Source organism: Callorhinchus milii, unplaced genomic scaffold, assembly GCF_018977255.1.
Source record: "Callorhinchus milii isolate IMCB2004 unplaced genomic scaffold, IMCB_Cmil_1.0 Scaffold6, whole genome shotgun sequence".
In the NCBI taxonomy this organism is placed as follows: domain Eukaryota; kingdom Metazoa; phylum Chordata; class Chondrichthyes; order Chimaeriformes; family Callorhinchidae; genus Callorhinchus; species Callorhinchus milii.
Window position 1 is genome coordinate 6,828,029 of NW_024704747.1, and position 17,212 is coordinate 6,845,240.

The 17,212-nt window shown below is 37.4% G+C and overlaps 1 protein-coding gene across 1 annotated transcript in view; it reads left to right on the plus strand.

Moving 5' to 3' along the window:
* LOC103180487 (low-density lipoprotein receptor-related protein 1) overlaps window positions 1-17,212 on the plus strand; it is a 552,054-nt gene that overhangs the window by 188,212 nt on the left and 346,630 nt on the right. The window lies entirely within an intron of this gene.

Below are 17,212 nucleotides of genomic sequence, written 5' to 3' on the forward strand. Positions count from 1 at the left end.
CTCTTGTGTTCAAGAGGGTAACTTTGGAAATAAATTGTACAACATGAAGTAACCTACAGAAAGATACATACTCTGCACTGAACACACCTATTCCACTGAGGTACCATTCTAATTGATGGACGCTTTACAAACAAATTAAAATGTATGATATTCAGCACAGATCTAACTGTCACTCACCTGGCCTTGCCTTTGCTTTAAAAGAATATTAAACGTTGAATGAGTTTACATTCTCACTTTTCATATATATTCCTGTTAATTCTTTCCAGCTTTTCAACTCTACTGGAATGCCGGCAAAACTAAAAGCAGGCAGTTAACCTATTGATCCACTTACATCAAAATTAGGTTTAAAATTAATGTACTGGTATCAATGCAGACAATCTTAGGAATGTGCAACCATTATAATTCATTGCTGAAGAGCTCAATAATATCTGTGGCTTGTTAGTTGTATTTTTTGAGTAGGATGAAATGGCTGTGTTGATTTTGTACTTATCAGTTAAGCAATAGCTTAGTGGTAAGAGCACCAGGCTCACCAGCGAGTGTTGCTGGGTGCGATTCCCGGCAGGGCAAAACATTAGGCAAGTCTCCTTACTCCACACTCCTCTGTTTATCCAGCAGTAAGTAGGAACCCGGTTGTTAGTCGATTTGTGGATCGCTTTTCCAGAGGTAATAATTCCTTCAAAAATACTAATTTTGTCACTCAACCTATGACTGTTTGTGGGACACTGCTGTGCGCAATTGACAGACCAATGCGTGGAAACTGTTTCAATGCCATCTCTTTTGAGTCCACTGTAGCTCAGTATAAAATGCATCTTGCTGAGTATCCTTCATGTAATTGAATTACAACATCCTTGATTTCAATAAATAGAATTCAAATACTGAATTATCTTGACTGACACATTTTTGTGTCTTAACTGCATCCATAGCTGTGCATTCTAACTTAATTGTGTTGGAATCATAACACTGACATTTGTCTTGAAAACCATTGTTTTAATGGAATTTTGCCATTTAGTGAATTAATTTGCAAAACAATTTAGCAGATGAATTAACAAAGGAGTTTCGATTAATCTTAATTTGTGATGAAGTCACTTTGTCCTGTTGGGGTTCACAATGTGATATTTGCAACCTGATTCAATAAGGATTTAAAAATATCAAATCCTGTTGATTAGCAGATGTGCATTAGACAACACATTGAAATTCTATTTCAATGCCATCCATGACTGTTTGTGGGACACTGCTGTGCGCAATTGGCTGCCGCATTTCGCCCACAAAATATACAGTCAATTCACTTTACAGTATATTCTGTGAAGCGCTTTGAGGCATCTTGAAGACATGATGAGGCGCTATATCAAAGGCAAGGATTATTATCATTATTATTATTAATATATTCTTTGGGTCCACAGTTCCCCTGGGTCAGTGTGACATGCACCCGTTCATAGTACTATGATGGTAGGTAGCTATTTTGTAACTGACTTACGAACACCCCTTTTCCATTAAATAAGTCCTTAAGTAATAATAATAATAATCCTTGCATTTGATGTAGTGCTTTTCACGTCTTCAAGATGTCTCAAAGCACTTCACGGAATACACTGTAAAGTGAATTGACTGTATATTTGTGTGTGAAACGCGGCAAATAATTACGCACAGCAATGTCCCACAAACAGTTGTGGATTGAGTGTCCAAATTATTATTTTTTTTTCTTAACTGCTAAGTTAAGGCTTCTTAGTTAGTTTGCTAAGTAACTCAACAAACTGCAGGATACAATTATAGAAAATAGTGTATTTTCATAACAAGTGCATGAGATCCAATGGATTAAAAACATGTATTTTGCACATTGTGTCTTGTTCTACTTTAGAAGCAATCCACTCGTTACTGAATGCTAGAAGTGTCTTAATAGAAAAAAATCAGTGCACATTCGTAGGTCAAGCCTGAGATCAAGTCCTTGGGCCTGACTTTGTTGCATTCAGTTTGTACTTCAAATGTTAATATGCAAGGCAAAGATCGATGAATACCGAAATTCACAGTACAGAGCTGTGTTTCAAATCCCAAACTCTGCTGATTTCTTCTTTCACCAATAATATTCAGTAATTTTCCCAGCACTCACCAGCATGATGGTGCCTTTGTAATGTTTCAGAATTGTGGGGTGACAAAAGGATGCTGTTTGTGAGAGCATAGTTTAATTGAAAAAATAATTATGGAAGAACCAAACTACTTGTGAGTGCTGGTAAAACTGCATCACCACTCGGATGAGGAGAAACACTAGAGAGTTTGAAACAGCTGAACTGGAAATAATTGTGTGCTTTTTTCCCCTAGAATTGCTGGTTTCCTTCTCTATTGCCTGTTTATGGAAAAAAAAGTTATTGGGTTCCCTACATCCCTACAAGCATGCCTGCTCTTTGGATGGATGCCTTTTCACTTAGCGCTTTGATATGCTTTGATGTGATAAGGTGCTACATCAAATGCAAGATTTATTATTATTATTTAGCTATCAGTTTGTAACCCACCTCATCTTCCCAAGGCAAAGCTGATATAAATGATAATTATACCTATTTAAGGACAGAATTATAGATATTTACATTTAAAATGTTTCTTTTTAACTTGCATCAAAGAGAATACTAATGGAATAATATTTTTCTGTTGGATAATCAGGGCTCACTGATTATCCAACAGAAAAATATTATTCCATTAGTATTCTCTTTGATGCAGGTTAAAAAAAAACATTTTTTTTTAAGGGCTCACGAGTTCAGGCATTTTTTTAAGATTGAATGTAAAGGAAGAATTACCTTTGTATTTAGATTTTCGTGAAATTATACCAGCGCTGTAATATATCAAATACAGTAACCAATAAATCAGTGTCTCACAGGTTACCTAGCAGAAACTTGCCCTCATATGCTGAAATATAGGAAAAGTTTTTTTAGAAATCTGTTACACTTCCCTACAGGGGAGCTGCAATCGCATTTTTTTTTGCAAAAGCAGATAGCAAGCTGAATGGAAGACATAAATTAGCAATGACAACAAAGGAGAAAAAGCAGACCGAACTTTCACCCTTCTGATGGCTGAAGTGCTTTCTTTGATTTAAGTCTTCTCTCCCCACAATAAAGAACAAATAAATTAGAGTAAAGTTGACCAGATTTAGAATTGCAGTGTACAAATTGCACTTAAAAACCGGGAGATTTCAGCACTGCACAGATGGCAGCTCTTCCTTGCAACCGACAGTCCTGTGAAAGATAACCTCTTACAGCCACAAATATTGCAACCTTTCGCAGTGCATGTGCTTAGATCTCTGAAAGAATAAGAACGTTAAGGTGACCGTGAGATCTTAGATACATCACTGCGTTTTCCATCAACACTGAGCTTTGCACTTACACTCTTTGATTGATTATCAAAAGATTCAAGTCCAATTCTGCAATAGTAAATTAAAACATAAGCATGATTCTATTATACTGCCTACTATTCAATATGCAAATATATTCTCAATTTTCATTTTGTTGAGGTTTATTTCATCGTGCTCAGTTTTTTGCGTACATTCCTTTAGGTCAAGTGGGCATAGTTGTCTATTCAATCTCCCCCCCCCCCCCACCTCCTCATGTAAATCACTCTTGTCACTCAGAACAGGCCTCCTGTAAAGTATTGTCTAATAATTATCTAATTCAATACCTAGAATGGAGAACAATCAAAATATTGCAGATGCTGGAAATTTTAAATAAAAATAAAAATAGAAGTCGCAGCATCTATGGAGAGAGGAAAGTGAGTTAACTTTTCAGGTCGATGAATGGTCCATTAAGTGACTCTTCGGTAACAGATCCAATTTCCATTGAGTAGTTTGTCGTTACTCTTTAGAACTATTTCAAGGTGCAGTACACTGAATAGAAAATCCTAGCATTGCCCTTATAGATGTGCATCAGATAACTGAGGGCAGAGTTCAGGCAAACAGTGTTTGAGGAAGGGAGGGAGGAGGGGATGAAGGACCTGAAAACAAATGAAGCACCTAAGTTGGGTCCTTACTACATTGTAAATTTTTGTTGTTCTGCACACTCTTCGGTGCAAGGGCCAGAATCATGCCTGAATGTGCAAAATGTCTCTTCCTATTTTGCATAGGTGATTCAATTTGAAATGTAGGATTCTCAAGCCTTATGGCTGTCTACTCCATTATGTCTTCTCCCAAAGGTCGATTTTGTGGTTTGCCTGAGGTCACAGGCTAGCACATACAGACTGCAAAGGAACCGACTGCATGGAAGATAAAGCTGTTCTGAGTTCTGCTTTGTACATCTATTCTCTTAAGTGCAAAACCAAGAATTTTAACGTTCCCTTTTTCCCAACTTTTTGGTGGAATGGCCAATACTGCTTTATTCGTATTAAGAGTTTAGATTCATCAGACATGTTTGATTTATATTTGTTAGATGTGATTTAAATTTAGTAACTTTCAAAAGTGCTCAAGTTGCTTACGTAGGGAAGTAAATTATTGCAAACTAGAGTGGTAGTAACCTGGTCCAATTCTACTGAATTAACAGACGATTTTTTGTCCCTTCCGAACTTTATATCAGCCTTTTCCTAAAATTTTTTATACATATATTAAAAAAATTGGTGCAACATTAGTGAAATGGTACGAGCTACACGCCCTTCAACTGTCTCAGATGAATCCCCTTTAAATAACTACAGAAAAAGATATTGTGGATTTACAGCCATTTGAACTGACAGGAAAATTAACTGAATTAGTACCATGTAACACAGTCTGTCAACAAATAAATTAGAAAACAAAAACATAAAGGCATAGCTATTTGTAGACATATTATTTTCATTTGACTTAATGCGTGACAGAACATATGGCCAGATATTTGTAAATCAATCTTATGATGTGAATGCCACTACATTTGGACTCGTAACTTTATGAATAACACAAATCTGCAGCATGAATCAATGTGCATGTTCCTTTTTCACATGCAACACTTACCATCATAGATCTGTATCTTATCAAGCAACTGTGCTTTGGCTTCTAAATTTGTTTTTCTCACGTTCTAAGGCATTCAACGCAACACATAATATATAATATAGTAAATGATATCTAACTCCATCCTATGATTGTATCTATGACTCACTTTATAACAAGCTGTGATGTACCAGAGATATTTTGTCATAACTGGTGTACTTCATTGTGTCTTGTAAATTAGCATCTTTAGAAAGCTACCAAATTAGGATGTTTAGAATTGCCAACTAGAGTGGTAGTACTAGTCTTGTCAACAAGCCAGAAAAATGAATGTCAGCAAAAAAATTTTTTAACAAAAAGTGTCATGGAAAATATAACAGAAAATATTATAACAGAATGTAAGGGGCAGAGACGATGGATAACACTTCTGAGGATATTGAAAAGGATACTAGAAGACAACTATAACACCATAACTATCAGAGAAGGATAATATACTAACTATTTCCTACACGGTAGAATGCAATTTTTAAATTACATCCCTGTCGACAAGATGCAAAGAAATGAAGGACATCTCTGGCTTATTGTTTGAATTCTAGGTGGGAACAGTCTCTGTAAATATTGGAGTCATTTTGTATGGAAGTGATGCTTACAGTATCCCCTTTCCTCACCCTTTTCAGCTTCCTCACCCTTTCCAAGGTGCCCAGCCAGCAGTGTAAAGCGCTTTGAGACATCCTCCTGACATGAAAGGTGCTACAGTAAATGTATATTGTGTTGTAATGTGCCAACTAAACAACAAATGAGAGAAGTGATTTGAGAAGATCTAGTTACTTTGTGATCCAGGTAATCAGTCAGCAACATGGGAGATGGTTTGCTCTTCACTTTTCCTCCAACCAATTACACAATCATGTAATTTCCCTGATATCACTCTTGAAGACTGCAAACATCCCACAAAATTAAAGCAAACCATTAGAATTATTAGTGTTAAAAATGAATGAAGGGATCACAAGTTAAAGGGATTTGAAAAGGCTAAATAGACCATTTGTGTGACATATTTGAGTAAAAAGGGGTTGCAGGCAATGTGTAAAATGTAGACAGTCAAATCATTATGCAATCACATCCACCCCCACACACATTAAAAGCTTTTTTTTCCCACAAATAAAGTGTGCTGTGGAAAGGTCAATTAAAATGTCATAGAGAAGTACTGTGCCCAGGCATTAATTGGGTGCTTTAATTTGTGGTATTTCTCGAGAGATTTTATAATGTGTAATTATTGAACATTGAATGATACATTCATTTTTCAGCCCCTTTCTTGAAATTCAGTAATTACACATTTCCTGTTAAGATACATTACGAATTAGACTACAATGATAAACTGAAACAAAATGATGGCCATATCTCAATCAATATACTGTATGCAAAGAGTGATATTTTCCTATCGCATGCAATGAACTAAAGCCTGATATTGTTGTATTTCATATTTTGAGTACAAAATACATCAGTTAATACCATCTGACAACTTACTGCCTTTAGTATCATGTTGATAAATTTCCATCAATTACTTAAGGCATTATTACTTTATACACTCCTAGATTTTTTTTCTCAATATGTGTCTTAATCATCTGAAAATATTTATAATCCTTCCATTTGATATAGTGCCTTATCGCTTCATCGGGACGTCTTAAAAACCTTTACAAGATTTTTCTGTGAATTGCAGTGTGTATTTACTTGTGAGCAAAGTGGTGGCAAATTTCCGCACAGCAATGCACTATAAACACCCATGAAGTGAATGATTGATTGTGTCTGGCAGATTGATGACACTAGATAGGATTTTCCTTTGGATGCAAAATCTTTTCCATTGATGAATAGATTTCAACTACACCTTGGTAGATGCCTCTTGGAAAGCTGTAAATCACTTGCTGGCCAATATTGGAATCTGATAAGGATATGCAGTGAGGATTAGGGCCTTTGAAACCAGTATAGCGGAAAAATCTGGCAGAAGATTTAGGTACACGAAGAAAATTGAAATTTCGAGCATTAACAAATTATTACAAGTGGGAAATGTGATTGTGGTATCTTGTAACACAGTTCTGCAACAGAATCCTGTGACCTTTGATTTAATCACATCATAAGCAAACACTATTGCTCTTTGGAGTTATATCTCCACCAGGTATTAGCGTTTTTGCAAGCTAGCATTGTACATCTTGCAGTGTAACAATTTAAGGCAAATAACTCTTAAATGTATGCATCGAATCATGGAATGATTATTTGAGCAGATGGCTTTCCAAGGCATTGGACTAATTTAGTGCTTAGGCCATTCTTCCTAGGTTTCAGAACCTGCCATGCCGTTCCATCTCCTAACTAATTAAATAGGAGTGCAAGCTGACACTACTAAGTGAGATTGACCACATTGCTTACCTTGGGAAAAGCAAAAATGTTTTAAGAATCTTTTTCTTCAGAGTTACATCGAAAGCACTCCCTTATTTAATGATAATGCCACCTATAAAATATACATTTACCCCACTTTACTGTGAATCCTGTGAAGCACTTTAAGACATCCTCTTAAAGTGAAAGACACCATATCAAATGCAAGGATTGTTATTAAAGAATGCAGCATCAATATTGTAGCACTTTAGGAGTGGTGGTTTAGAAGCAGTTTTTCTCTGTTCAGCTGTTCAAACTGAAATAAAAGGGCTAATGGGTGGGCCTTGCTCTCTGGCCATTTAGCATCTAATCTAAATATTTATTCAGTAGCAAGCTGCAACTGTGTTTGTAGATGTCATGCTCTGAATCTCTGTAGAAAAAAAAGAGAATCATGCCCATTGCTTCAATTCAACTTTGAAAGCTGTTTCTGTTTTGATGCAGATCAGGAGGTGCATTCCAAGCAGACTTGTTAAAGCTCATGATTTGTCAGCCACAATTTTTTCCCCATTGACTTAAAATGGGAATAGAATTTCACCCACACGCTTTCATTATTGGTAAATGCATAACACAAGGATTCCTTGAGCAGTGCTTACAAATACTCTCAACCGGAATAAACAAAATATTGAAGCCGGCAATACAAACAACCTTGAATTGATATCAGAACTTAACACTCTGATATTTAAGACTCAGTTTGAGATTGTTTACTGTAGAGCTGCACACCTTGAAATATAAAGAAATAGGCTGGAATCTCAAATTAAACAGCATTGCTTTGAATCCACAGTTGGTCGATTTGTATCTGGAGGACAAAAGTAGGCTCCATCATTCAAGCATAGCTCTTCGTCAGAATTAGTGTTCTGAAAAACAACCCATTTTCTCTTTCATTTTCCAAATGCCCTAAAATGTTTACCATGATGGACAACAAGAAACCTTTGCTGAGAAATCTATTTCCTGCCCTTTTTTGTTTACAGTGCCTCACTTTTTTTTAAGTGCATTTCAAGTACCAATCTAAGTATACAATATTCACAGAAAAGGAAAGTTAGAGGTGATTGAATGCAATTCTAATGAGCAATAGAATTGTTTTCAATCCCTCCGCCTTGTCAATCTTCAGATCACGCATAAAGAACTTCCTCTTCCACCTCCCACCATCTCTCTCTAGCTCAGCGTCAAGCTCGACAACTGTTAAGCGCTTCGAGGTGTTACTCCGCGTGAAGAGCATGATATAAATGTGAGTTGTTGTATTCTTCTCTACATGCCAAATCTGGCTGTGTAGAAGGTACAAACCATACCATAGGAACAAGTTCATTTTGTCTGCTTGATTTTGATTTTCATCATCATTCTTCAAAGATCGTGGAGTCCTGTAGCTCAGTGGTTAGAGCACTCGCTTTGCAAGTGAGAGACCTGAGTTCAATTCCAGGTCAGGGCGAAACCTTGGGCAAGTTTCCTTACTCCACACGCCTAATAATAATCCCTCCAAAAAAACAGAAAACAATAATTAAATTGGTCATTTTCAATCTACGACTGTTTGTGGGACATTGCTGTGCGCAATTGGCTGCCGCGTTTGCCCACAAATATACAGTCAATTCACTTTACAGTGTGTTCTGTGAAGCGCTTTGGACGTCCTCCCGATGTGAAAAGCGCTATATCAAATGCAAGGATTATTATTATTATCATTTGGCAATTTTAAATATAATTTCAAATAATTCATAAAAGTCTAAATGTACATTGCAATAATTAAGCAATCTGTACTTCTAGAAATTCAAACTTATAAACCGGGGTCTAATTTTGCAATTTTTGCAAAAGGGGGTGAGTACTAGTAAAACACTTTGTATTTTTTTGAGCCTGAGGTCATCTGTACTCCATGATGGAATCCTATTTAAATCCAGTCAAGTATAGCGTGGTAGAAATTACTACAGTCCCATAAGACATTTTGACAATCTTGTTCACAACTGTATAATCTGGAGCAAGCAGCAAGTCCATTTCACATCAGTCAGATGTGAATACAGTAGTAATTGCATTCATTGTACGTCTTTCACGCAAAGGAAATACGTTGAAGTACTTTACAGAATGAGATTAATTAGAAAATGAAACCAATGTTACAGGGGAAGAAAGTGACAGCTAATTTGTGCCAGCGAAATCTTACAAATGAGATAAGGAACTAATTTATTTGATTGTATGGGGTGAATGTGTGTGAAGAGATAGGAATATCAACTGAGGGAAACTCACTTTTCTTTGAAATGTCCCTTAACCCGCAGCTCAAAATAGGTAAAATCATAATGAATAATTCAATTGAAAACAAGGGTGCTGGACTGGAAATAAATAACAAATAAGCAAACACAGCATCCAATCTGCATAAGCAATGCCCCATAAAAAGCAATCAGGTGAATAATCAAATTCAATTGAACCCTTTGTTCGAGTGACTGGATTAGGTAGAATCACTGGTCCGGATATTTATTTGTGTTAAAGTGGACATGGAAATGAAAGCAAATGGCACGACTTCGAAGAAAAGAGAGTGGATAAAATAGAAAAGGGGGTTAAACAATACAGAAAAAAATAGAAAAAGAAGAGGGAGGGAATTCAGGTCTGGAGCAATAATAATAATAATCCTTGCATTTGATATAGAGCCTCATCAGGTCTTCAAGACGACTCAAGCACTTCACAGAATATACTGTAAAGTGAATTGATTGTATAATTTGTGGGCGAAACACAGCAGCCAATTGCGCACAGCAGCATCCCGCAAACAGTTGTGGATTGGTGACCAATTTATTATATTTTTGAAAGAGTTATTACCTCGGAAACGCGATCCGCTAATCAACTAACAACCGGGTTCCTGCTTTTACTGCTAGGTAAACAGAGACATGTGGAATAAGGCAACTTGCCCAACATTTCGCCCTGCCAGGAATCAAACCCAGGTTTCTCGCTTGTGAGCGAGTGCTCCAACCACTGAGCTACAGGACTCCACGCTAGTATTCAATAGTGCACAGCAAGAACTCATCATCAGAAGCAAAGAGGTTTAACATGCTGTGCCCTTTTGAAGCTGAAATTGTCCAGATTAGAGTAACCTTTATATGTAATTTGGAATATCTTATGCCACATTTCCTGTATTTCCTGAAGACATTCTCCTGCTTTGATTAGAACAGAGTAGGGTTATTCTAAGCACCGATGAAACATCATGTTGTCACTGAAGAAAATGATCAAACTCTGATTTTTCAGCATAATGCCATGTAGTTGGGCAAATATTTTCACTGACCTAAAATAAGGCTATGATTATAAACCCACTCTTTTGCTGTTTCTTGAAGTAACGTATTGTTTGGATGTATTTCTTCCCCCCCGACCTTACCTTCTGATATAAGTTTACAAATGACTTCTTACTTAGGTCACACTGTATTACAGATTACTTGGTACTTGCTGTTAAATACAATGGAGGCATTATACAGAATCTACTTGGTTGACATTGTGCAGTAACAGGGCCAAAAACTTTCTTTGCCAGGGATCTTAGTGTATGCAGGTTGGCTAAGCCAAAGGGTTCACTTGGTAAGATTTAAAATGCTAATATTCTATTTACACCTTCCTTCATAGGCACAATGAATGCAAACATCAATAACGCTCAGTTTTTACAAATCAGCTGATTAATAAAGCTCAAACCAAGCATTTAGCAATATTTCTAGCACTGAGTCCTCTAGTGTATTGGTTAGAGAACTCGCCTTGCAAGCGAGAGGACTTGGGTTTGATTCCCGGGCAGAGCAAAACCTGAGGTAAGTTTCCTTACTCCACATGCCTCTGTTTATCTTGCAGTAAATAGGAACCCGGAGTTGTTAGTCGATTGGCGGATCGCTTTTCCTGGTGTAATAATCCTTCAAAAATAATCCAAATTTGTTCACTCAATCCATGACTGTTAATGGGACATTGCTGTGCCAACTGGCTTCTGCGTTTTGCCTACAAAATATAGTCAATTCACTTTACAGTATATTCTGTGAAGAGGTTTGAGACTTTTCGAAGACTTGATAAGGCGCTGTATCAAATGCAAGGATTATTAATATTATTTATCTGCTGAAGAAAACTGCAATGGACTGCTGAATGGTGGTTAAACACAAATGGCATCATCTAGGAGTAAAAGCAACTTCTTTCACCTACTTAATCTTATATTTCTCTTCAACTCACTAAGTTGTAAATTGACTGATCCCTTTAAGTAGCTTTAAAAAGAATCAAGGTCAGGATTTTTCTAAAATATATGCATTGTGGAATTATAACTGTTTAGACAGTGGTGTGATCTCAGAGTAATGTCATATTGCCGTTAAGACAGGACTATTTCAACAAATGCAACATTTAATATGTAACTTATCATTGCTATTGTCATTAATTATGATTATACTTTTAGAAAAAAGCTAAAGATATACACAAAAAAGAAAATAGTAAAGTATGTTTAACCTTTGCAATGCTGCAGATGAGCTTCCTGATGTGAGCGAGGGAGGTAGGGGGAACGAGAGAAGATGCTAAATGTACTTAGCACCTCACAAGTTGATTTGAATCATGCCATATTTTGACCTAGTTGTAGCAACGAAGTCACCTTTAAAGCTATTTTGAGCCAATAGAGAAACCTAGTTTCTCTAAACTTGGACCTACCTTTGTGAGAAATAGTTGTGAGAATATTTTTCTTCATGTTATTATTTGTATTCCTTTTTCCCCTTGCAGGGGAGAGATTGGCAACCCACACTGGTCCTGTCCGCACCCAATAATACTTACATTTGCACCTATCAGCTGGGTTTTCTGGATAGTAATTAGGCTTTAACCCAAGGGCACTGAGGCCAATTGTATCCCAATTGCTGCCCTAGCTGAAATCAGCGAGTTCATCGCTGTTTCAAACCTGAGACAGGCTAGTATTACACCACATCTTTATTCACTAGATCACTTCAATGTTTGGGGGAGAAAAATATATATAAATTGGAGACCAAGTTAGCTTAAATACTAGAAAAAGACACTTGCGAAGAATTGAAGTTTTTTCTGATATATATCCATTAGGTTAATTGTTTTAATTCTGTCTCTAATATTTCAACAGCCTTGTTACTGTCATTATTGTCTTTAATTATAGACATAGCGCATGATCTGAAAAAGCTTCTTGACCAAGGATACATATCCTAGGGCTTCCCAGCAGTCTAAGGGATAAATATGTAAACATTTAGATAAAGAAAACTGAAAATGAATCAGACTTGATCCTCTTCACACAATACATTCAAATCCAATATAATTAATTTAAAATGGCACAAATTTAAATAAACTACCTAATCATAACCAACAATTGCTATAACTTATTATGGCGATAAACTTGAATGTATCAGCTTGATGTTTCTCAACATTTCCCTGTTCAATCTCTTTAAAGCCGAAAAGAAAATAATTACTTACATGTAAATAAAATGTTATTTTTGGTTGCCCGTTCCCATTGTGTTATTGGAGAAGAGTAACAGCAGTAAGATGACAGTGGGTCACAGGTCACACCTGGGATTGCTAAAGTAACCAGGTGCGTCCCAGTGCGATACCATATTAAAGTTACTCATAAACATAAACAAGCACAATTCTATGAAAAACCCATTTAATGAGGAACTTTTCCTAATAAAATGAATTTAATTCAGTTATATTTATGCCCGAGAGGCTGGGAAAGAAATATGGCATGTCAACGAGTGATGGAAAGAATATGGAAGGGTGTTGGCTGTCAATTAACTAAGAGAAGCCTATTTGCATAGAGTGCTATTTTATACTCAAGGGTTCCAACCAGCAGTGTTTGAATGCCTGTGCGAGCTTGGCAAGCTCATACTGGAAAAATCAATAGACAGAATAAATAAAAGGGAAAGAGTTCTTTCCAAATTATGTTCTTATAAGAACATAAGAAATGCTAGACGAAAAAAGACCAAGATCCATTTAGTTTGCCTTCCACCTTCCTGGTGGTCACATGCACATATGTCCCAAACTACCTATGTAAAATAATACTTCATGGCCATTTTGTGGAACCTTGCTGTGCGCAAATGGTGAACATAAGAACATAGGAACTGCTGGACGAAAAAAGACCGAAGTTGTGAAAAAAAGCCAAGGAAATTTTGTCTGATTCCGTAATGTTGAATAAGCAATATAGCTCACGCAAAAAAAAGCTACTGCTAAATGTTAATAGGTCTGAAGGTTACCTAGATCAGATAAGCTGGATCATGTGACATGATCATACAATGATTTGAGCCACAGTTACTGGATGGAATGTTTCTAATCTCGGTCAGAATGTCAGGTTGAGATAACAACAACAACAACAATAAATTACATTTGTTTAGCAACTTTCAGGAGGATGTTCCAAAGCGTTGGAGAGCCAAGGATATGCACCCAAACTGTGGGTTGGGATCAGAAGGGGTGGAGGGCAGGGAGGGTGTGATTAGGGGGGTGACCGAAGGTGTGATTGAAGAGGAGGATCTTCAGATGTGCCCTTGAAGGAGGCAAGGGAGGGGACGAGGCAAAGGGACTGTAAAATGGAGTTCCAGAGGGTGGAGGCAGAAAGGCTGAAGGCCCGACCGCAGATGGTGGGGCAGGCAGGGCGGGGGATGTATAGCAGTCCAGAGTCTGCCGAGCGGAGGGAGTGGACAGGCCCGTATGAGATTAGCATGTCACCAAGGTGGGGAGGAGCAAAGCTATGGAGACCTTCAAAAGTAAGGACAAGGATTTTGAACTTGATACTCTGGGATGAGGAGCCAGTGGAGCCGGATGAGGATGGGGGTGATAGGGTCATGGAGATAAGCAGGAGATAGCAGGCATTTCCACACTAGGGGAAGGGAAAGGTAAACCACACAGGACACAGGACCTGATCAGCACTTCCCAGCTTTGACCATTAGAGATCCAGGAGAATCTGCTCCTTTACAGCAAAATAATCATGGCGAGGCACCAGAAAATCTAAAGGAGATAGAAAAATATTTCAGATTGAGGAAAAATATGTTGAGATGTGATGTACCAAGACCAAAGCATTTGGAGATCATTACCAGTGTTCGTGAATGACACGTGTCAGTTCCCAGTATGAATAAATCCACAAAACTGCTTTGAATTATGTTGAGGAGAAATAAACCTTTAATGAATCTCACACGGATATGTAAGGGCCTATTTTCTTTAATCAAATTGCTGATATTCTGGAGCCAGGCTTCAGGAAAGAGTTCAGTGAAGATTAGGATCTCCTCGCCAACTATCCCCCAGATGAAATTGGCAATTCACATCATGATTGTTTTGTGGGATATTGTTTTGAACAAATTGCTTACAAAATGCACATTCATAATGTATCATATATAAAACACTGAAACATACATATATACACACACACACACTTTGTAGCACTTTGAGACATTTTGATATTGTGATATTTGATATCCCTCCCATATGGCTATTTGGTTCCTCTATAATTATCTTTCATAAGCATCGCCTCACATAGTGATAGAAATTCCCTGAATACATGCAAATGAAGTTAGCACAGAAAAGTTAGTCTTGTGCAAAACAAAGGCTAATTAGTGATCACGCTATATTCGATTCGTGAGAATACAGTGGAATTGTGTCATTTTGACTCAGAAGCAAACAGAACTTGTACTGCTGGAAGAGAGAATGTTTGAATATACGGTAGCTGCTCAATCTGGTTTCACGGGGAAGTTTCCTATGCAAGTTAGAAAATGTAACCAGATGTGCATGATGTAAATCCAGTTAACTTCAGTAGCAAGTCGTTATGACTCAAAGTTGCATTTTCTTCCCCATTATTATGATAATAACACACTTGGTTTCCTGCAGTTTAAATTTCCCAATTTAAAATAGACTTTCCCCCCAGCTACAAAATAATTAAACAATTATCGCAACTTGATATACAAAATGTCCTTACATTTTTCATGCAGAGATTTGTGATTACCTGCAGACAATGAATCAGCGCACAGCCAAGAAAATGTTGGATCTACTTTAAATACATTTCTAAGCCAAGCTTCACAAATCTAATACAACTTAACTGTAACAGAACAAAAAGAGCAAATGCAAACCCCCCAATAAATATAGTGCAATTCGACAAGACACACGTCACACACACGCTGCCTGGTAACAAGGTTAATGCTATACTTTTCCATCTCCTATTGTAAAATCCAATGTAATGCTCTTCTTTTGGGAAAACGTTGATGTAATATTGAGACCTTGTAAAACCTGTTAGCTATCAGTGTGATTTCCATTAAGGCTTTTTTAAAATAAATAAACCATAGCTTGTTGGGCTGGCAGCTTCTAAATTGATGGAAGAGGGTTAAAACAAAAACCTTGTAAACATCCATTATTTTATTAATAGAATCAACACAATGAATAAAATATAGTTCTATCGCATGTTATTTTTTCGAACTGAAAGCTTCATCATTGATTTCAAATAACTCTCTGCTTTCCTCTCCACTCCATTCTTTTTGGCTGTTAAATGCCTTCACTATTCATCAGTCCAATAGTCTTTTTTTTAATATGCAAATGTTAATATATATCTGAGCTAACTATGTGTTATTATAGTCACACAATCCTAAAATGTTAACGCAAGGACTTCACAACACAATACAGCTCGCCAAAGATTATTTGCAACCAACATTTGAAGGTAACGTCTAACTTTTTATGTCTAAAATCAAGTAAAATCCATAGTCACCCTCTTCCAGCATTTGGAGCCAAAGATATCCTAAGTACAATCTTCTTCTATAATATTAAAATGACAATGTCTGTCTGTCTGACTGTCTGTGTGTCAGTGTATCTGACAATCTTACAATAACTGATTGACGTAGAGACATGATTTATACCTCATTGGGAAGGTCTTGCATCTGGCAGTGTCATGGGCACATTTTTTGAGGAAGATCTCCTATTGTTGAGCTATATTAAAAAATGCCTTAAGTAAGTCCCCAAAATATGAGGTATGTGTCGTTTTCTGCACACACAGTTCAGTGAGATACATCTATATTCTGCAACAAATGTATGGCACTCTTTTCTGGTTGTCATGGTAGTCCTCCCATGTGGGGCAGACAGAGAGAGAGACTGAGAGAGAAACTGAGATAGTGAGAGAGACAGAAAGAAAGACTGAGAGAAACAGAGACTGAGAGAGACTGTGAAAGAGAATATATTATAAAGTGTAGCGACTGTGTGTTTTGTGGGAGAGACAGAGACAGATTGAGAGAGAGAGAGACTGAGACATTGAGAGAGAGAGAGATTGAGAGAAAGAGACTGCGAGAAAATATATTAAAGGAGTTCTCCCACAGGAGTCCTCCCAGCTGAGTATAGATAAAGACGAAATGTCTGTTTGTGTATACATTCCATACTGGATCCTTTAGTTGCCATCGAAGCTGCGATGGATGCAGCTAGTTATATTATAACAAGAAAAATGTAACTGCCTAAGCATATGATACAATTATTTTCACAATGCTGAGGTAAGTATGACTGATAGACCTTGAAAAGCAAGCCTCTGGCCACACATAATTAAAGTGCAAAATGAAATGGACGGGTAGGGGACATATTAGCGGCAATGTTGAGGTGATTGACAAGCTTCAGCCACTTGTGAATGGATGGGCTCCAGACATGCACAAAAATTGCTCAGCTGTCAATCAATCACGATTTCCCGCCCTTGTGCTTCCCCGTTCCTCCGCGCCACCCACCCCCCCCCATCACTGATTGACAGCCCAACTCCAGACGCTTGTGAATGGCTGGAGTCCGCTGCCAAACGCAATTTGACTCCTGTCATCTACATCCAGGAGCCCCTCGTGGCTGAATGTAGCCACTGGCCAAACAGAAGGCCCGTGTACGTACACTCAGCAGCGACCAGAATGGCATTTTGACCGATTTTTGTCTGAATTATCAAATGTATTTAAAGCA